Below are 22952 nucleotides of genomic sequence, written 5' to 3'. Positions count from 1 at the left end.
CAAGCAGCCTATGTTGTCCGTCTTGAGCAGTTTTGGCCAATGTGACTGTATCGGAGTTACTGTGTGATTTCGCTTGTTAAAATCAATCGCTGTACCGTCTGTGATTGTGTGGCGAGCCTTCTTCGTCTCCCTCAGAGGAGCATTTGTATTGATAAGAAGTCTTTAGTCTGGAACAACCAGACCAGGATAATTTGTTTCGGGCTATACTCGCGACATTATCTTCACCACGACGGGACGTCGAAGCAACCAGCCATCACTTCCGGTGCGCCAGATCATGTCCTTGCAGTTTAGAAGACAGCTTGGTAATGTATGTCCTCAGCACCGGCAGATTAGGGAATTTTGCTCTGTGATAATCAGAGCTCAGCAGAGCGCGCCTGTTTCCATCTTTTCTTACGTGGTTCTGTCTTGGATGTTCATTGCCCGAGCAGCAATTAATGTTGGGTTGTCTGGGTGTCTCTCTTAAGATCTGAGTTGCAGCAAGGAATTGGCTCCACATACCACTTGGTCATAAATGTCACAATCTAGTTAATGGACAACCTCACCTTCACGGCATTTATTTGAGTATCCAGTTTGATGTATTGTAAATGTTTCATGTGTTTTGTTTACTATTTTGTGTTCAGTCATAATAAATCAAATTGTTATTTTGGACAGAACTTTCATTTTGTTAATCGGTAGAGCAACCCTTTCATTTCTCACTACGTTAATGAAACTTTCCTTTATCTAAATAATTTCTATCAAATTAAATTATTGCAGGTGCCAAAAATTTTCTACTCTACTTGCAGGGTCGATTACAGTCAGTTCGCGTTTCTTCTTAATCCATGTGCAACAGCAAAAGTCGGAATTAGAAAAGGGGGGCTTAGAGCATCATTTCCATATGAAGATTCTAGAAGAATTTAGTGTTAAATAAACTGCTAGCCCCGTTACCTCGCACGGCACTGGTTAAAACGGGAAGCGTGTAACGAGCAATTTGGAGCAGATGAAGCGTGAGCGCTCTGAGTCACACGTCGCCACGCGAGCGGCCTCGCTCTGCCGTTTATGTCGCACACACAAGTGGTGTCGCACGGCAGCGCGTGTCGCAGTGTGTAATAACGTGCGCCGCAGCTACGAGCCCCGAAGTTCAAGGACGGCCGGGGTGGAGCGAGTCGTCTGTTGTCGCGGAGGCGCGCCTGCGTGTGCTGGCAGCGGCGGCGGCGCTTGGTTCGCGTGTCGCACAGGCGGAAGCGGTGGCGGCAGGCGCTGTGCTCCATCCAATTAACGCCTGGTCGTCGGGCGCATTCCGAAACCGCCAGCCGCCTCAGTGCAACGTTTGCCGCCTCCTCTGGTAAAGGAGGTGCTACTCGACAACCGAGTCTCATGCTGTGTACTGACATCTCATGTGATGTTTTGTTCTAAGTGCTACTTTTATGAGATATTTGTGACAGTCTTTATTATTCCTATCTGACCAACACAGAACCATGTGAAACAGCTGATAGACACTAACTGAGTGCATATTTGTATGTCCGGTTTCTCCTAATAAACACTTCCATTGATTTCTGTCAAATTTTGCACAGAAACAGCAGGCCTCACGAATATCAGCACTGTGAGGTTAATAAACTTCTAGATCCAATACGAAGGGAGATATAGGCAAAAACGTATTTTTTTAGCCTCTGGCATATAGGCTACCCTGCACGACAGGCATGTTGTGTGGGAACAGTATAGGCCAGCCGAGTCAACATGTTTTGGGGTAGCCTACATGTCAGGGGCCAAACCAGTTTTCTGGGCCCCAAATGTAGGCTGCTTTGCTTGACAGGCATGTTGTGGGAGTAGTATTGGTCTGCATTGTTGAACTGTATCACAGGGACTACATGTGCTGATGAGCAAGACTATGGACACTCCCCGTTGATATTTATCAATGCCTCTAAGCAGTGACAAAGGTCTGGATTTCACTGTAAATTCATTCTCATAGAGCTGCAAGATCAACATTGGTGTCTGTTCTTTTGGACACCACATTCGTATAGATGAGGCTTACTGGCCTATAATCATCTGTAATATGGATGCACTCACATTGATCAAACTCTTACGGAAATCGGTAGATTGACTGCTGCGAGTAATGAATATCGTGGGCAGGGGCACTACAAATGTAGTGTGTGGACATTAAGTTGGAAAGTGTGGGTCTCACACGAAGTGTGGCAGAGATAAGTCCCTGCAGTCGCACTAACGTGTGTGTCCTCGGTGGCTCAGTCAGACAGAGCGTCTGCCATGCATGCAGGAGGTCCCGGGTTCGAGTCCCGGTTGAGGCACACATTTTTTCAACTGTTCCCGTTGATATTTATTAACACCTTAAGCAGTGAAAGGTGTAGATTTCATTATAATTTCGCAGGACATTTCAGTTTGCACTGTCTATACTTTTACAAATAAATTCACAAAACTTTGTCAGTATGAGAAGGAAGGATTCAGGATTCACACTCGTTACAGTGAAAGTTCAAAATCATAACAAAATAATTTCTTTTTACATGTGAAATTTCACCATTTTTTCACTTACTATTGGCTGCATTTTTTGCTACAGTTACGCTTTCCTTCATAAGTAAGAGAGATTCTTCGATGAATTTTGCACAGCATACAAACCATACGTACAGGTTTCTAAAACTCTAGAATATATTTAATTTCTGAAAAAATGAATGGGCTGTACGTTTTAAACTTCATGTTTAGAAAATAGATCTGTGGGACAGAGGAGTTCTGTTAGTATAAGAAAATACGTACATTCGACACTTGGTGTGTAGCAGAACATTTTAACAACGTCGATAAATTCGAGTTCACAGTCAAATTTCAAGAATTTGATCAGCGGAACCTTCAAATAACAAACTGAACAGAGCAGATTGAGAAGAAGGTGTAGATACAGAGAGAAAACATCAGGGGCATCTATCAGGAACCACTAAGGAGAAAAAAACTCCATATTTACTATGCAAATTTCCGTTTTGCGCTCGAGTTGTTGTCGGGTCTCCAGCCGGAACACGCCTTGACACAATATTTCGGCGATCTACCTGGCCATCTTCAGGTGATTGAGCCGTCGCACTGCCTCCGAACTGAATCCAAAATCGCAACGGCGGCTCCTTTATAAACCACCTGTACTTCCAAAGCGTGTGCGCATGCGCAAATGCCCACAATGCAAAGGACGACAGCACACCGGAGGTGAAAACTCGCGGAAACGGAAAATCGATATCAAACGCTGTTCACCTACCTATGACCGAAACAAAGATCGTACGTAGTTTTTAATGTCGAACAATATAGGGTTCCAACTCATACTCGAAGGATACCCTTCATCTGCGTTTATATGTCAGATAGCCGGATTTCAACGGCTTCTTTCACAAGACATTCCCAGTAACACGTTGCAGGGGCAACCACTTGTGTCTCATCATACATTTTATGCCCTTCAGCAAGATAACGCTCCGCAACCGTCGATTTTTCTGGCCGAAATAAACGTGTGCGGCGATGGTGCTCCACGCATCGATACTGCACCGTACTAATCGTTTGTCCAGTACAGGCTTTCCCGCAATGACAGCGAAGTTTGTTGACACCGCCCTTCCTCAAACCCAAATCATCTTTCACTGAGTCCAACACCGCTCTGGTCTTAGCTGGTGGACGAATAGACTTTTAATATCAAATCTCTTTAAAATTCTTTCTATTTTTGAAGGTATGCCTCCCGCAAAAGGTAGAAACGCCACCGATTTGCTTGTATCTTCTGTTGGTTCCCATGAGGGGATAATAAGTAGAGCATGACGGATCTGATTGTCGGTATGACTCTGCTTCAACACTGCTTTTAGACGATCCGCTTCTTGAGTCAAACTATCTGCATCTGAGATGGCATAAGCTCTTTTTACCAATGTACGTAGAACCCATTTGCGTTGGTACGGTGGATGACAACTTGATGCTTGAGAATATCACTCCGTATGCGTGAGCTTACGGTAAAAGTGGAGGCCTAATGTCCCACCATCCCTCCTGCAGAGCAAGATATCTAGAAACGGATGTCGTCCATAAAAAAAAAAAAATGGCTCTGAGCACTATGGGACTTCTGAGGTCACCAATCCCCTAGAACTTAGAACTACTTAAACCTAACTAACCTAAGGACATCACACACATCTATGCCCGAGGCAGGATTCGAACCTGCGACCGTAGCGGTCGCGCGGTTCCAGCCTGTAGCGCCTAGAACCGCTCCGGCCGGCTGTTGTCCATCCCTTTCAACTTCCATCGTGAACTTTGTATTGGGATGCAGACAATTAAAATGATCTAGGAAACAATCCAGATCATTCCTCCCATGTGGCAATATCAAATGTATCGTTGACGTATCTATTGTTGTCGTCGTCGTCGTTGTTGTTTGTTTTTGCTTCAGAGAGCAAAACAGCTGAGGTCGTGAGCGCCCGCATCGTAACTTAAAATGATCAGTTACCGAATGAATTTGGGGTCGATAACATTCATGGCGTAATCGACAGGAATAGAAAGATAGTTAAAAACGTTGCACTCGAGTAGACCAATGTTCACATCTCAGTTGAGTCATACTGCGTTTCTACATGAATGCGTGGTGTCTACTCTTTCAGATGTGTCCCAATGAACGGACACCACGCATTCATCGAATTGATTCGCCTCTATGTGCGATGAATCCACCACTCTCAGTGCGGATGCACAATTACGTCCGACCTCCTGCGGGAACCTGAAAGCAGTGAGCATGGAGCTGAGAATTCGTGGCGCTAGATGGGAATGTGGGCTGGCCGATGGGCGTACGATAAACACTGTGTCCGGAAGGAGCAGTGGTTAACGCAAGTGCCTAGCAAGCAGGAGATCCTGAGTTCAAATCCCGGTCCGGCGCACGCATTTTTATTCGTCGCTGCTGATTCCGCATAAAATCGCGATGCAGCTAGTATCGGTAGCCCCTTTCCTCCCCCCCCCCCCCCCCCTCCCTCCACTTCCAATTTACATAATTCTGCGTTCTCTTTCTGTGGCTATCCTGAACGTCTTGTGGGGTTGGTCAGATGTGTCTTGCAGTACGATTCAAAACAATTCGGTTGCTAATTCAGCCTCTGATAATTGCAAATGAATCATGTAACAAAGTTTACGTAGTTTCTCCAAAAAAAGTGGTGTATGGTATGGATAAGAGTCATAGAGAAGTTTAATTATAATTGCAAGCATCAAAATGGGGCAGTACCAGTATATCGACTGTACGGAAATATAACTTTTAGGACACACCATAAAATAATCTTCTTCTACAACTAGTCCACTGGTACATATTTTTCAATTTAAATACATATTTAACTGTTAATTAATACAAATAAGCTTTTTTGGATTTATTTTTCCACACTGAGAAAGAAACGCAACATACCGCTTCCATTTTCAGCGCTCCCACCCACGTAGTAATAAAATGAAACAGTATCAGCAGGCTGGATTATGAAGGACGTGCAGAGAGTACGTTTTTGTATATTAGCGTTCATTCAACAACAAAAACAAAAGCAGTCTAGATAATCCGAGTTTTTAAATTAGAATATAATATGCACCCAATTAAATGACACAACGCGAGCTTAAATTCGGAAATCACGCACCAGCCAAATAAATAAAATATCATATAGCCGTTGGTTTGCTGTATTAAATTTTTCAGGTGTATTCACGGTAAAATTCGGTACAAATGATTTCCAAGCAGTGCGATTCTGGCAAATACTGTCCGATGTGCACGTGGTTCTGTGTCATTTGCCTTGCAGATGTGAAGGAGTTCCGTCCTCCCACCCTCCTCTCACTCCCCATGTTCTCCTATCGCTTACCAGCAGAAGTGTCCCTTGGACGATTGTAATACCGTCATTTACACAACTCTCGGAAAAGGAAAGATAGGTGATCTGAAGGCTACAGTCGATATTGCAGTAACTGCTATTGATGAAGGCGGGAAAGTATAGAGTTAAAAACAGATTAACTGTTGCGCGTGTAACAAGAGATAAACATGCTATAAAACACTCAAGCAGGAAGAAACACTGGTGTTGTAAATCAATAAATCCTTATTGTTTTCCACCAACTAAAAATTCTGTCTTTGAGTTGTGGCGTAGGTGCAATTTAATATTCGCCCACTTCAACGAAACAAAAAATTTTTGTAATGTTTCTTATATGTTAACGAATGAAATACTTCTTGATTGCAGACAGCATCACACTGTAAAATAGTCAATCAAAGTACGGTCTGTTAAGCATTATCGGTTTTCTTGCTGCGTCAATTCGGGACAAAATCTCAAGCTGTAAACGACAGCCCCCATGATCATCGTCAGGAGTAACTGCCTGTCTTCACTGCTGCTGTGGCGGCCTTATGTAGCCTGTGGACGGCTTCTCATTGGTTGGCTTGTGATTGGTCGACGATTACGTACTACTGTCGCAGACGTTGTCAGTGTCTGCGCTTTTGGCACCACCGCTTCCATGGGAACGCAAACACTGCAAGAAATGTCTCTGCTGCTTCTCTGCATCGAGTGCTCGTTTCCATGCCCTGCTCAGAAAATATCCGCTATGATAAAGTTCCTACCGCTCATTCTCATTTCAACAGCCTCCTTGGTAACAGAATCCTAGTATGTGGAGGCATGGGACAACATTTTTGTTTCATCAAACAGTATTATACGTTTGTTAGTGAGGTTGTGCTTCGCAATTGCCGATTTCTCTAGTTCTCTATTTTTAATATGCCGTTGGTGTTCTGCACAGAGGCCAGTAAGGGTACAAGTGGTGTGACCTACACAGGGTGAAAAGTATTTAAACCGACGAACTCTGGGAGGTTGCAGGGGACATCAAAACAAATATTTTTCCCTAATGTCATTTTTTCCTATGAGGAGCATTTAAACCGGTAGAGGAAGATTTCTCTGGCGGCAAATTAATTAAATCAACAAACAATTTTCCATTTTTATGACCAAGAGACGACACATTAACACAACCCAATTACAATTACAGTAGATTTTCAAAAATGCCTCCATTGACACGTAAACAAAGGTTACACTCTCGGATCATGTTCTATCTGACACGGGCAAAAATCCCAGGAGAATCCTGAATTTTTTCCGCTGCTGCTACTATCCGGGCTACCAGATCCTCTTCTGATGCAACAAGAGTTGCGTAAACAAGGTTTTGCATCTCTCCCCACACAAAAAAGTCGAGAGGGGACATATCTGGGGATCGAGCAGGCCATGGTACAGGATCACCTGTGCCAATCCACGCTTCTGGGAACCGTCGGTCCAGGAATCGGCGCACACGACGACTGAAATGTGCCGGCACCCTGTCATGTTGGAACCACATGCGTTGTCTTGTAGGGAGTGGGACGTCTTCCAGCAATTATGGCAATGCTCTGGCGAGAACATTGTAATAGTGCCTGCCATTTAAGGACCTAGGTAGTAGATACGGCCCAATTAAACAGTCCCCAACAACACCGACCCACACATTAACGGCCGGCCGCTGTGGTCTAGCGGTTCTAGGCGCGCAGTCCGGAACCGCGCGGCTGCTGCGGTCGCAGGTTCGAATCCTGCCTCGGGCATGGATGTGTGTGATGTCCTTAGGTTAGTTAGGTTTAAGTAGTTCTAAGTTCTAGGGGACTCATGACCACAGATGTTAAGTCCCATAGTGCTCAGAGCCATTTGAACCATTTTTGAACCACACATTAACGAAGAACCGCACTTGATCAGTGCTAGTAACTGTGGCATGTCGGTTATCCTCACTCGAAACATGCGAATTGTGCATGTTGAAGACTCCATCACGCCCGAACGTTGCTTCATCGGTAAACAACACAGAGGATGGAAATGTAGGTTGCATTTCACACTGTTCCAGGTACCGCTGCGAAAACCGTGCTCTGGGTGGATGATCAACTGGTTCCAGGTTTTGAACACGCTGTAAGTGAAATGGACGTAACAATTGCTCTCGAAGGACTGTTCTTACATTCGTCTAATTCGTCCCTATGTTATGTGCAGTTGCACGAGTGCTGATTGAAGGATCCCGCTCCACATGCTGCAAGGCAGCTACCTCAGATTCTTATCCTGCGACGGCGTCCCTGTCCAGGTAATCTGCTAAATGACCCCGTCTCACGCAGTCGTTGGTACAGAGCAGCAAAGGTCCTGTGATGCGGCATACACCGATTAGGATATTGTTGTTGATAAACCCACTGTGCAGCTCGTCCGTTGTGGTGCACTACGTAGTACGCACCAAGCACATCAGTGTACTCACTCCAGGTTTATCGCTCCATTAGTAAAGAGAGACAATACACTACTACAATGGTGGACAGCAGTTGCCTACAACTGAAGAGCGTAATACGCCTTCTAACAGCTAAAGATCGTAATACGGCCTCTAACAACTGAAGAGCGTAATACAGCCTCCACCGGTTTAAATAATCCTCATAGGAAAAAACGACATTAGGGAAAAATATTTGTTTTGATGTCCCTTACAACCTCCCAGAGTTTGTCGGTTTAAATACTTTTCACCCTGTATAATTGTTTCCACACTTACAGTGGATATTATAAATTCCATAGACCCGGAGGCCGAGACTGTCCTTAACAGGCTGCATCATCTCCTTAATTTTATTAGGAGGACAAAAAAATGGTCTTATACCCCGAGACTCTTCCTGTTTTACTGGATATAGCGCCACAGAAAGGAAGAACCGCAATCGGTGGTTCATCCTGTGAGTGTGCATCATTTTCACGTTTCCTTTTCTTGGAGAACGCTGCCTTTATATTGCGTGCACCACAGCCATTCTTTCGGAACATGTAATTCAGATGGCTAATTTCGAATTTCAAGTGGTCCTCGTCAAAAATAGTTTTTGTTCTACATACCAACGTGTACAAAACGGCTCTCTTCTGAACAGGTTGATGGAAACTCTGTGCATCAAGATATAAATCGGTATGCGTAGGCTTGCGGCACACAGAGTGACCGAGACGCCCATCCGCCTGTCGTTGTACTAAAACCTCTAAGGGATGGCAGCCTTCCTTCCTTCTCCGTGTCGACAGTGAATCGGTTGTTCGGATCTATGCTGTTCATGTGTTACAAGAATTGTTCGCGAGCTTCTGCGCCGTGTGGTCAGACCGTAAGTGTATCGTCTACATAACGATAAGATAAGGATGGACGGAGGAGAGCCAAATTTAAGGCACGGTCCTCAAAATTCTCCATAAAAAAGTTAGCCAATGATGGAGACAACGGAGAGCACACCGTCCTACCGTCCGTCATTTGATAAAATTTACTACCATACAAAAAGTAGGTGGTCGTCATCACATGTCGGGACAACTTTATCATTTCACGAGGAAAGAGATCCGCCAGCATTTTCCAAGTGTCCCCCACAGGAACTTTTGTGAACAGCGATACCACATATAGGCTGACTAAATTGTCATTTGGACCAACTCTAATCTGTTTGATTTTCTCAATCAATATCTTGGAATTTTTAACGTGATGTTCACGACGGAAAACTATAGGAGTCATCAACTTTGTTAGGTATTTGGTCAGCTTGTAGGTACGAGAACCAATGGCACTAACAATAGGTCTCAACGGAATATTATCCTTGTGAATCTTCGATAGTCCGTACAACCTGGGAGGTCTATGAGCTCGGACTATGAGATTTTTCGTAACATCATCTGGTAGACCAGAATTCTTCAGCAGCTCCGTAGGTTTTCTGCTATACGTCGATGACAGTCAGTTGCTCCTGACGATGACGATGGAGGCTATCGTCGAAAGCTCGACATTTTATCCCGAAATGACGCGGCAAGAAAACCGAGAATGTTTTACATATCAATGCCACTGCGAAAGACTTCGTTCTGTTAATATTACGGTCGTTATTGCAATTCAAGGGATCGCCTGCAACAGTAGCCGAAACGTTGTTTCGTAATTTTTTTTAACACGGTGCAATCTACAACGCAGAATTTTTTGTGTAAATTAGCTCCACGGCAAAAGTCTACAAACATACAAATTAATTTTATAGCTAAACATATTATTAATGCTATCTGATCACAACTATACGGGCACCTGTTAATGGACATTAATATGGGGTGTGGCCACCCTTTGCCTTAAGATGGCTTGAACTGTACTCGGGACTTTCCAGTTAGGTGTGAGAATGTGTGTGGAGAAACGGCAGTGCATTCTACCTCAAGAGCCGAAATCAGAGGAAGTAGTGACGTTGGACACTGGGGTCTGGAGCAAACTGGACGTTCTAACTCGTCCCAGACGTATCCATTGCGTTCAAGTCGAGACTCTGGCCAGACCAAGCCATTTCAGCAATGTCTGATGGAGGCTGCTTAATGACGTAGTGCACTGGCATGATGATACAGTCATGGTCTCTGAACTGTTCCTCTAATTTCCCCAGTTCACAACAGGGTAAGATGTGTTTGTATCCTTCTGCATTTCGTTCTCTTAAGCTCAGTAGGGAGACCGCAATTAAACCACTGTAAACCAACCCCATATCGTTAACACTATCTCACCAAAACCAACCCTATCACAGGGTATAGCGTGATCCATCACTTGTTTTCAGCTATCCACTGCCCCGTGGTGTCGCGCCTAACACCACTTCAAGCTTCATTAAGCGTTGATTACAGAAATATGTGGCTTTTGAAGAGCTGCCCGACCATTGCACACCATCTGCACATTATTTTTAATGAAATTCAATTATTAGAATAGACATGTTTATAACTATCTACAAGTAAATTAAGAAACCCATAGAGTTTTCCTGAAAATGTATGCACGTCTGGTAAGTTACTACTTTGCACCTTGGCGCTTCGAACTGCAGTCACAGATGCAGGTCCCATTTGCCAGTTAACTTGTGTAGCAGTGAGACGTTGCTAAAGTAGCAAGAACGAATAGGGTAGGTGCAAATTTTTGGAATATCACAGAATTGACACTTGTACTACAGAAATGAAGGTTTGAGCCGGGTACGAACCATCGCCTAACACACGTTCGTCTCTCGAGGTTCTAACGCTAACCATTTGACCAGTATGAACTCTAAACGTCGGGCCCCTGAGTCCAGATACATCTGTTACTACTTGCACGTTATCTTGTTTTACAAGCCTACTCGAGCGATCTAAGGCGTTGCAGTCATGGACTATGCGGCTGGTCCCGGCGGAGGTTCAAGTCTTTCCTCGGGCATGGGCGTGTGTGTTTGTCCTTAGGATAATTTAGGTTAAGTACCGTGTAAGCTTACGGACTGTTGACCTTACCGGTTAAGTCCCATAAGATTTCACACACATTTGAACTTTTTTTTTTTATAGGCCTACTGAAGGTGTACAAAGTTTGAGGTAAATCTGTGATCCCAGCATTGTTGCCTCATCTTCTGTGTACGGTAAGATGGCGTACAAGAAAAACGTAAATATTACCCGTAGTTGAATGTCAATGAATTTCAACCAGTGAAGCGTGTATTTGGAAACACAGCTCCCACACTCAGTCACTTTTTTTTAAATCTTGTGTGTTCGTTTTCTGAAATATCCTTAAGAAACGTTGAACAATAGGGTGGCTGCCTGTATCATATCTTCATATCATAGTATCTTCTGGGATAAATTTTGCTTCGACGCACAGACGCAAATGAGTGTAGAGTTACTTCCCTTTTTCAACCATAACTAGTGAGACTAGCGGCACAGCACGGAGTGTTGTACACACCAGCATCCGGCTTTCCTCGTTTTGCCCGGAAAACAGGCTTCAGTCAGCAGAAGCGCATCTCGTCAGCGGCCAACACGCATGTCAGCGGGGATTAATGAAGCGTCCCAGACCTGTTTACCACTGACGTCTTGTAAACACGGCCAACGGCCACGCTCTGCGGACAGGCTCTGAGTGGGGGTCTACAAAGGGGATTCTTTTTCCTGTCGAGATAAAAAAAAATGCGGGCGCACAAATCTCCGCGTTCGTTTCCACATGCTAGACGTCGTGATACACATTTCAGGGACGACTATCTAAACAAGGGGGAGTCCCGGCGCTGGCGCTGGCGCTACAAAAAGGGCGCACAGCGCAAACACACGTCCGCCGCCATGATTTATCCGCGGCCGGCGCGTTTGTCATCTGTCTGACAGGCCGCCGGAGGGGAATCCCCCAACTGTCACCGGCCGCTGCCCAGGCAAACTCACATGTTCGACAGTCTGCAAGAACAAGTTGCTCATCTTTGGATTCGTCACATTTGCCATCACACTCCTGCGTATTTCGCTATTACGTGTAACCTCAATCTCTCTCTTACGACACGCCGCTTCGTTTCGTATACCACGGCTGCACCTTCCAGACATGAAAATAGGTTTCTGACTGACTCAGAGGAAAACAATTTAATAACTATATTCGAATTAGTAGACTTCTTCATAAAAGCACAGCCGGCTGGAGTGGCCGAGCGGTTCTAGGCGCTACAGTCTGGAACCGCGCGACCTCTGCGGTCGCTGGTTCGAATCCTGCCTCGGGCATGGATGTGTGTGATGCTCGTAGGTTAGTCAGGTTTAAGTAGTTCTAAGTTCTATGGGACTGATGACCTCAGATGTTAAATCCCACAGTGCTCAGAGCTATTTGAATCATAAAAGCTCAGTAGGAAGTTTTAACTGATCGCAGAATTTCCTTTTCTTTTTTTAATATTTATTGAGAAAATCTTATCGAAAACCAAAGAAATCACACAAAAATTGTTAATACCAAAATATTAGAAAATTGATATTCATACATATCATAGAAATATATGTATGTACGTGCGCGCGTGGGTAAGAACTACGTACCTATCATAGTTCAGGAAATATGACGTCATAAACACTGAGCTGCGTGAAAAACTGCTACATTTTTTTTCTACTACCAGTACTCGCAACACATTTTGCAGACAGTATCTACATATGCCGCTGAAACGTACCTAAAACATTATATCATTGTCTGACTCACAGATCAGAAGATATGACGTCATAAACTCTGAGGGAATTGAAAAAATGATGTTTAAATGTAATCCTGTTTGCTACTAACTTTATTGTATCATACTTCGCTGACAGTATCCACATATGCCGCTGAATGTACCTACACGAATATATCATTGTACGACACATAGGTCAAGAAATATAGTTCAAATGGCTCTAAGCACTACGGGACTTAACATCTGAGGTCATCAGTCCCCTAAACTTAGAACTACTTAAACCTAAGGACATCACACACATCCATGCACGAGGCAGAATGCGAACCTGCGACCGTAGCGGTCGCGACGTTCCAGACTGTAGCACCTAGAACCGCTCGGCCAAGATGTAAGTGCTACGAAGTCTTTTCTGAAAGCATTTGTAAGGAGCGTAGCCGTGTATGGAAGTGAAACATGGACGATAAACAGTGTAGACAAGAAGACTTTTGAAATGCTCAAGATTAGATGGATAGATCACGTAACTAATGAGGACCTACTGAATGGAACTGAAGTGAAAACAAATTTGTGGCTCAATCTGAATTGATCGATTAGTAGAATACATTGTGAAACATCAAGGAATCACCAACTTCATACTGATGGTAAGTGCTGGGGTAAAAATTGCAGAGGGAGGCCAAGACACGAATACGGTAGGCAGATCCAGATAGAGGTAAGTTGCAAAGTTATTCGGATATGAAGAGGCTTGCACAAGATAGAGTAGCATGGAGAGCTCCATCAAGTCAGTCTTTGGAATGAAGATCAGAACACCAACAGTACCTCCAAGTAAATGTGGCAAGAACAAACAGTTAATGCTTACTTCCCCTTGGGCAGCAGGTCAGGTGTTAAAGGATGGACGTGTGGACGCAAAACGGTCAGTCTATACTAACAGGCGAAGTTCACTTATTGGTCCAGGTACGAGAATGTAGGAAAAATAAGGTAGTAAATCGTGTAACGTGTTTGTGGGAGGACTGTTAGATGATGAAAAAAAACAAGTGACACACTGAGGTGGATGCGTGTTAATATGCCAGTGATTACAATATCCTGCACTTGCAACAGTAACACCCTTTATATTTGCTTAATATACACGTAATCGATGATGATGATGGTGGTTTGGGTTGAGGGGGCGCTCGACATCATGGTCATCAGCTCCCTGACGAAAAGTCAGCATGCAAATCTCGTGGGTGGGGACGAAGACTGTCCCCTCATGTGGAGCAGTTTATAACGTATTTAAGTTGCCGCCCTTCCCCACCAATTTCACCACTCTTTTAACACTGGTATCGGTATCTGCGAGGATGGTGAGCAGATCACATGTAATCAACTCGTGACTGTGGTGACCCGATTTGTAATTTCATCGTATGTTGGAAACTGCAGCTAGACTTAGGTGACCTGGTTTATAACACGGTCTTCCGTTGTATGGGGGGCTTGTGTAATAGTTTACTTGCCCTCGCCAACGCGAGCTTGAATCGCCCCAGAAAAGTGTATAATCCACGATATCCGAATCATTATGCGGGGAATCCGTCGTAAATGCCATAGAGACTGAAGGACGTAAGTCAGTGACACAAGCTTATGGAGGTAGGAAGGATTGAGAGGAAATACACCGGTGCATCCATGGACAGTTAATGAGCAAATGGAAGGAGCACCAGAACACAGGACGTCCTTTTTCATTTTAGCTAATCTAATCTGAAGATGGCCTTATTCGGCCTAACACAAATTCCAATTAAAAAAGACGTGACATAGGCTGTATTTTGTTCATATGAACATGTTACAGATAATGTTAGGTGTGATAGGTATGAGAAGTAGAACTTCGTACCACAAGACAGGCAGAGATGTTGACCACCAGATGTTCCCGGCGGGGTCAGGGATTTTCTCTGCCTCGTGATGACTGGGTGTTGTGTGCTGTCCTTAGGTTAGTTAAGTTTAAGTAGTTCTAAGTTCTAGGGGACTGATGACCATAGATGTTAAGTCCCATAGTGCTCAGAGCCATTTGAACCATTTAAATGAAGGAAAACCCGATTTCCCGAACTGAAAAAAGGATAAATTAGAGACTATTGGTACCCTTAATTTTGTTTCTAAGTTATTACACTGTAATATCTGTATCTATGACCACTCTGTATTTCTTGATGGTACTTAACCGCTTTTCACCTGGAGAACATTATGCCAGGCTGCAGAGAGTATTTTATAAAATCGTTTCAACCCTTATTACTGACGGTTTCGGCTGTTGAGATACGATCATATACCTAAAATACAGAAAAACAACAAAAGCAGGATTTTAGAACTCGAAAAAAAATTAAAATGTTTGCAAACAGTAGTGTAGAGGTGGATATTACGTGCATGAACTATGAGTTAACAAGTTCCATCCACTCTACATAACGTTAAAAAACGAACTAGACAAGAGAACCCAATACAGATTGTTTAAATATTGTTCAGAAGATCCAGTGTGTGAATATCATAATGGCGCAAAACATCCAATCTCTAGAGTCTTGTAAACCGGTGGAACGTTATAACTGTTGGCCGTGTGGACCACATCGGCATCATATAAATTCTATGTAATGAGTTCTGTTGTTCATCTCGTGTTTTGACGTTATGTACTGCCACATAGAACAACACGTACGTATCTGCGCAAATACTGTGACTGGAAAACGTTTTGAATGTAATGATGATTAGTGACAATCTAAACTGTTGGCTGAAAATAAATGTTTTCATAGCAGATATAGTGACAAAATATGACTTCTGATAATATCTGCAAGCTGTGGGGCATTATTTACTGAAAATATATATTTTAGCTGTTTTATGTTCGAAACTGTTAATAGCTTCACCAGCTGAAACCCTGTTAATGATAAGAGGTACCATTATCGAATAATGACTTTGAACTAAATTCTGGAGTTTACGGCCAATTCCATGCCTTCTGATATACATTTCTTATTTACAAGCACAATAAATGGTTTTCAAGATTGATCTGGCGCCGGCCGGTGTGGCCGTACGGTTCTAGGCGCTTCAGTCTGGAACCGCGTGACCGCTACGGTCGCAGGTTCGAATCCTGCCTCGGGCATGGATGTGTGTGATGTCCTTAGGTTAGTTAGGTTTAAGTAGTTCTAAGTTCTAGGTGACTGATGACCACACATGTTAAGTCCCATAGTGCACAGAGCCATTTGAACCATTTTTTTGAATGATCTGGCTTCCCATGTGACTGGGTAACCCCTCCTATTAAATGATACTAAAAAGAAGGCGGTACATAATTTCTACCACAATTTTCATCTCTATAATGTATGTGCATCACTCTTAACGTGACACTTCTGGTTATGTTCGCAATAACTGTCTTTTCTAAAGCTATAACTTCTGCATTATATATGTAAGCACAAACCGGAACTTTGAATTTAATTCAATTCCGGTTTATACCCTCACACTAAATTTCATCTGACATCGAATCCACACAACTGCTATGGACATCACGAATCTCCAGCTTGTGGACTTCGTAAACGGCGTGGTCTGTGCGTGAACAAAGGGCATTAACCACACGCGCATATGTAGCAAAAATTTGCTTGCCAGAGGTGGACTAGAACACCGTCATTTTTTCCTAACACTATGGATTATTGTCTTAAATTTTAGACAGGTGACTGTAAATAAAACATTGCCTGGAAGTAGTAGTTTTATACTTGAATCGAACCGTAAATACTGCTTGCGAACGTGCTAGGTAATAGTATTCGGACGTACAGAATGTCCCGTCATCGAAAATAACTGCTGCCAAATATTATTTACTGAGTCCCGATCGTGGCTCGCCAACAGGGATGCGGAAACGGATACAAAGCCGTGAGTGTATAATTTTCTGCCCCAGCTACATGTTACACACACACACACACACATACACACAGAGGAAAATTAACTCTTTTACAGAAACAGAACATTTTAGCCGTGTCAGAAATTTGAGTCAGTAGAAAAATATAGCACTTTGACCTCAAATACCTGAGCTACACTCGCACTGGCTTGTAGAGCGCACAAACTGTGAACTGCTGGATATCTGCGGGTAGTAAAAGCTGGAACAAAAACATCAAGTAACAACACGCAACGGCAAGTGATGAGGTGTAATGTGCTCTAAACCGAACAGATGCTGCAGTTAAGTGTTAAGTTTTACGTCCCACAGATAAAAATGTTATTAGCAAGGCCACTTGGTGGCTCTCAACACAGCTTGTTGGCGACTGCTGGAGGCACTAAATAAACTGTAAATAACATTAAAAACTGGAAATATGATAACTACATCGTTTCAACTGGTTTAACTGGGTTCTTCATATATTTTCATTCTGCGCTAGTCTCTACATCGCGGAGAATCAGATTATCCTAATCTCTTCACTGACAGCTATTAAACGTTGCCGTTTTTTGTCTTCACCGGCAATTTTTTATTCTTTCCCCTCATTTGTTACCGAAAGAGATTAAAAGTTGCACTACAGAGAACTTTACTGCGATTTTCGGTTTATTAGACTTCATTGCTCGATCACTTTATAGCACATTTTTTACTTTACCCATCCTCATATTTTAACATTCTTCTGTAGTATCATGTTGCAGATGGTTCCAATTTCTTCTCTGTAGGTCTCCTACCGTACACTTTCACTTCCACGCAATATTCCCTTCCTGTAGTTCTGCAGTAGAACCTCCTTCATCTACATGAAGATGGCACCTGTTCTTTAGGACATGTCCGAAAAAACAGATACCATCTTCGTATAGATAAGGCTAACCGGCCAGTGATCTTCAGTGTGGATGCACTCACATTGCCCGAACTCTTACGGGAATCAGTAGATTCACTGCCGCGATTAATGAGTATAGTGGGCAGGGGCACTACAAATATAGTGTGTGGACAGTAAGTTGAGAATTGATGTGCACCCAGCTGGTCGCTATAAATACGTCTGCTTCTCTCACTTTCTCAAACGTAATGACACAGAGAAACATTCGTAATAGATCATGTGAGAGATGCGCATGCGCAGATATGTGACTGCAGCCGAATGGTGCATCTAAATCATGGTTTCCAACATCTTGTGTGACGGCAGTTCTCTTGTTCATTAACAGGGGTCACTTCCGCGACAGACGTAAACATATTTTCCGGGCCAGGTTTATTTCGTCGACCCCATCCTTCACGCTTAAAAGCAAAATATTTAATTTATTGCGAAGAGCTCCAGTATCAAGTAAAAATAGTGTGCCACAAAAGAAGTATTCCAACTTAAAATTGAAAATATTCTTTACATCTCTCCCATTTTTCAGTTCCGGTTGAAACTTATTCAAGAATAGTACTGGATGCTTAAGGAAGTCATCCAAGTCGGTATTGTTTTCTTGTCAAGTTTACAGGCACTGAATGCCACAGGTCCTTTTAAATGCTATTAAATAGTAATCCCGTGAGAGGGAGTATGTACAGGTATTGAGGAGCTAGAATTTCGAGAAACTTGATCAACTTTGAATCCCAATTCGGTTTTTCAAAGGGTACTCTACTGGACTGCCCATTACTTAGTTTGCACATATCGCGGATCTCTCACCCATACGCGTCCGAAAGAACAGACATTATATATTTAAGGCGAGGACAGCCAGTGATCTCTTCAGAACAGATGCACACCAGCCTGGAACTGTTACGACAATCGGTGGAACGCTGCGAGTAATGAGGATATTGGACAAGGGGCACTACATTCGTAGTGGATGGGTAGGTTTAGAATTTGGGTCTCATGGGAGGCGTGCCAGGATAGTCCACGTAGCTGCAATGACCACAGAAGTGCAGTGGTCAGCGCGTCTGTCTAACAAGCAGGAGACTCAAGTTCGAATCCCGTCCGGCACAAATTTTCAACCTCCCTCATTGATCTAAATCAATGCCCACTTACAGCTAATGTCTGTAATTCCTTTGTGTCCAATTCATAGTGGCTGATGGGTCAAAATAGTGTCTGTTTTCAGACAAGCCCATCAGAACAGACACCACACTTATAGGCATAATTCGTAATTAATGAATGTCATTAAAAATCACCAGTGTCTAAAAGTCACAGAAGCTAATTCAGTATAAGAACAACCAATGTCAGGAAAATTATAATTACTGAAAGTCCTGGAGATCTTTTAGGCAGCACAAATAAAAGCATTTATAATCACAATGAGGAATGTAAAAAAAAATGGTACGAAACAACACTGTGGGTATAAATGCAGTCTTTATTCGAAAGTAATCAGTAGGGCCCTCACCACAAATATCGCACTGTTTCACGAGTCGAAGGAATCCCTCTTTCAGAATTCTTGGGGCTGTGACATGAGACAGTCCTCCACTGCGTCCTTTAGTTCGTCGTCTGTGTTGAAGCTCTTTCGTTTTAGATGTCTTTTTAGCGGAAGGAACACGTGGAAGTCGCAGGGCGACAAGTCCAGGCTGTGAGTCAGATGCTGAAGCTGCTCCCACCTGAACTTGGCCATTGCACTTTGTGTGACCTTGGAGACGTGTGGATGCGTATCAATGTGGAGCAGAATCAGTGTCTCTACGAACAGCCCTGGCCGTTTGCTCTTGAAGGACTTGCGTAGGGTACAGAGTATGTCAAATTACAAGTCACTTTTAATGGGTTTTTATGTGCTCGAAGAAATTCAATGAGTATCTGGACCTCGGACATCGAGAAGGACGGTAGGCATCACCTCGCCTGCTGACAACAAGGCTTTGAATTCATTACGGGGTGGTGACGAAGCATGCTTCCACTCTACATTCACGTCCTTAGATGTCTCACTACGTCATCCAAAAGCGGCACATGCAAATTTCAATCGTTTTGGTTGTTACTGTTTCTTTCTGAACATTCCTTATATTTTGGTGCCCAACATGAAACTGCAAAATAATGTGTTAAAGTATTAATGGCATTGAAACGATTCTCTGAATTTCAACTCTCGGGTCCCACAAATTAGATTTTTTTAAAACTGGTTGTTCTTGTATCATCCCAAAATTTAAAGACGAAAATAACTGAACAATGTGGCGTCACTGACAAGTAATATAGCTGGATCAAACTTGGACTATATGCGTAAGGAACAGTTACACTATAGTACAAATAGTAACAAAAAAAAACGCAATGATACGAACAGAAATGACGCTTTCATTCAAAGATAGACGTTACCACAATTTACAATAGTCTCCTCGACATTACAAAAGGCGGGACATGGCTCTTCATAGAGTGTGTGATCACGACGGATAGCAATGTATTCCCAGCAACGTGCTCCCACGCTGGAAACAAATACCTGAGATAGAGCATCCCATTCCACCATCGCGGTTAACGTTTGTCGGATGGTCGTTGGTGCATGTGGACGTCCTGAAATATGTCTCCCCATCGCGACTCACAGGTGCTCAGTGGGACTGAAGGGCAATGGACAGGCTAGTGCATTCACCAAACACCTTCTCGTCACAAAAGCCACTCCGCTTACAATGTTCGATGCGGTTAGGACCGAAAGCACACCAGAAAAGGTCTACTTAGGGAAGGGTTGCAGTGTCGCAAAAGCATTGACCAATCATCGTACAAAGTCCAAAGATCTGGAGATCAGTACGCCCATGCAACATCATGGCTCCGCACCTTAACACCTCAATAACCGAAAAAGTCGTGTTCGATAAAGTTCCTGGGTGCGTTATGTGTTCCTACCTCTCGTCATATGAGAATATATAATGAATTCAGAAACATTGTCGAATATGGTATGATTCCATAACTACTCTAGGTATCACATAGGATGCTTCGTCCTGCGACGTCGAGTGATAGGACACAAAACCACGTTTTTTTGATGAACCTGAGGATCCAACACTTGTAGCTTTTAAAAGGCATGAAAACTCTCTCCGTAACACAGTTAAAGAAGGGAAAGACAGATTCCTTCATTGGGAAAGATTGCGATCGATGGGCCAATATGAACAAATTTTCGACAAGAAACCGTTTACTTTGAAGCCTAATAGATTTAAAAACAGATAGAGCACAAAACACTTCCCCCTTTACCCTTGTGCGTGGCACCAAACAGAAAGAGCCAGAGCCGGCCGTGGTGGCCGAGCGGTTCTAGGCGCTTCAGTCCGGAACCGCGCGACTGCTGCGGGCGCAGATTCGAATCCTGCCTCGGGCATGGATGTGTGTAATGTCCTTAGGTTAGTTAGCTTTAAGTAGTTCTAAGTTCTAGGGGACTGATGACCTCCGATGGTAATAGAACTCAGAGCCATCTGAACCATTTAAAGTAAGAGCCAGAACCTAGTCTTTTCACGCGGGTCTTCCACGTCATTTTACGAACCGCAAAACCTCTCCAAAGGTTACAGCATTATTTATCGAGGCCACTCAGTCGCCAGCGATTTTATTAGCTGTCAGAAAGACCCAAGCACCAGACACTAGCATGTCAGAGACGTACGTGAAAATTGATTCAAGTTTAGGAGCTGCTCCGCCGTTGCTAACAACAAGGGAAGGCGTCACGGCTGCAGCTGTGATGAATTGCCGACCGTGAAACTATCCTCGGTGTAATACATTGTGATGAGATTCTGGTAGTTTCTCTGGAGCCCTTGCCGTGACTATCATCACGAAATCTCTGTTACGCTGTTGGTTTTGTCGAGCACTCGCACCGCGTTCCATCGAGTGCTCGGTCTCGACGGCTTCATCCCAGAAAGTAGAAGGTGCCCCTACTGATAACCTCGGTTCAGTGAGAGATAACCATTATCTTTACCAATCTTTTTCTGTCAGTACCTAAGCAGCTGTACAATGGTAATTCCTGCATGTTGCCTCACGTCCTGCTCACCAGCTCTTAAAAGAACACTGTCAGATCTAAAACAAATTGCGTCCCATTTCGTGTCTTTCCCCCGCCCGGAAAAATGAATGGTTTCATTCTCGTAGGGAAGGGGTGTTCCCGCAGGAAACCTACATATTAACCTCAGGAACTGGGGACGGTATTCTTCCGCCAACTCGCCCAGAAGCTTTTCGACGGTCATGCATTCTCCTTGCAGCGAGAATACGCCGTAACGTTGTCCATGTTGGCTTTCAATGCTTTCGCTCGTACTCTGACTTCTGGGGCGCAAACTGAGTCAGTATTAGCTCATGAAATTCATGAAAACAAAAATAAAAGCTTCCTACCACATTGACTTTTTATACTTGACTGAAAAGAGCTTACATCAGCTCATGAAAACAGTTATTCAATAGTCAGGGCGGAATGGAGTGTGGACCCCAACTTGGTGCCACGCTATAACTCGTCCATGTACCAAGTGGTTATAATGAAACAGTCCGTCCCCTTAGCTGAGTGGTCAGCTTGTCTGACTCACATGCTTTAGGCATGGGATCGATTCCCAGTAGCATCGGAGATTTTATCTGGCATGGGGACTGGGTGTGCGTTGTCCCCATCATCATTTCATCATCACCAACGCCTAATGTGGCGTCAATTGAGAAAACGTGCAGTTGAGCAGCCGAAATTCCTGTGGGAGAAGGGGTAGGGGACAGGGAGGAACTGCCAGCTATCAATGTCATACGAACGTTTCAGACAGTACTGCGGTCGGCAAAGATGTAGCAAGAAGATCGATATTAGATGCTGGATCAAGCGCGCCTATCAGGAGAGAGGCCAAAGACAGACTCACAAGCAACACGCTGCCAACACCCTGCCGACCGCAAGTACACTGCTGGCCACCGTAAATGCAACACCCTGAAGGAAGCATCCGAATCAAGTGAAATTTACACCATGGGTTTGCAGCGATGAGATATGCAACTTATTAGAATTTCAGCGCAGACGCACATCACGCGCGCCTGTGGCGCCACCTCATAACGCCATTTAAGGCTTTTCGATTTCGACGAGTGTACGTTCGGCACGTGTGTTTACCTTGTGGTTGTTTCACAAGACAATCAGTTATGCCTCGTAGACAACAGCGAACATCGTTTGATCAAGTATCCGAGTTCGACAGAGGAAGGATAGTGGCTTACCGAGATTTTGAATTATCATACAGAGAAATCGCTAGTCGTGTTGGACGAAACCAAACAACTGTAATGCGGATATGTGACCGTTAGATGCAGGAGGGTACGACGGACAGACGTGGTCGATCGCATTCACCTCGGTGCACCACTGCACGTGCTGATAGGCAAATTGTGCGCATGGCAGTGACGGATCGCTCAGTGACATCCCGAACCATAGCACAGCACAT

At 43.9% G+C, this 22952-nt stretch overlaps 1 protein-coding gene and 1 non-coding gene across 3 annotated transcripts in view; one reads left to right on the top strand and one right to left on the bottom strand.

Annotated features, from left to right (window-relative positions):
* The window catches only part of LOC126456890 (division abnormally delayed protein-like), a 1035355-nt gene that overhangs the window by 779261 nt on the left and 233142 nt on the right, over positions 1-22952 (bottom strand). The gene's annotated exons all lie outside the window — the stretch shown is intronic.
* Trnaa-ugc (transfer RNA alanine (anticodon UGC)) lies at positions 2206-2279 on the top strand. The gene has a single exon. It is a non-coding gene; the product is annotated as a tRNA-Ala (tRNA).

The sequence above is a fragment of the Schistocerca serialis genome, chromosome 2, assembly GCF_023864345.2.
Source record: "Schistocerca serialis cubense isolate TAMUIC-IGC-003099 chromosome 2, iqSchSeri2.2, whole genome shotgun sequence".
Taxonomy (NCBI): Eukaryota; Metazoa; Arthropoda; class Insecta; order Orthoptera; family Acrididae; genus Schistocerca; species Schistocerca serialis.
This window is presented reverse-complemented; position numbering and strand designations above follow the sequence as displayed.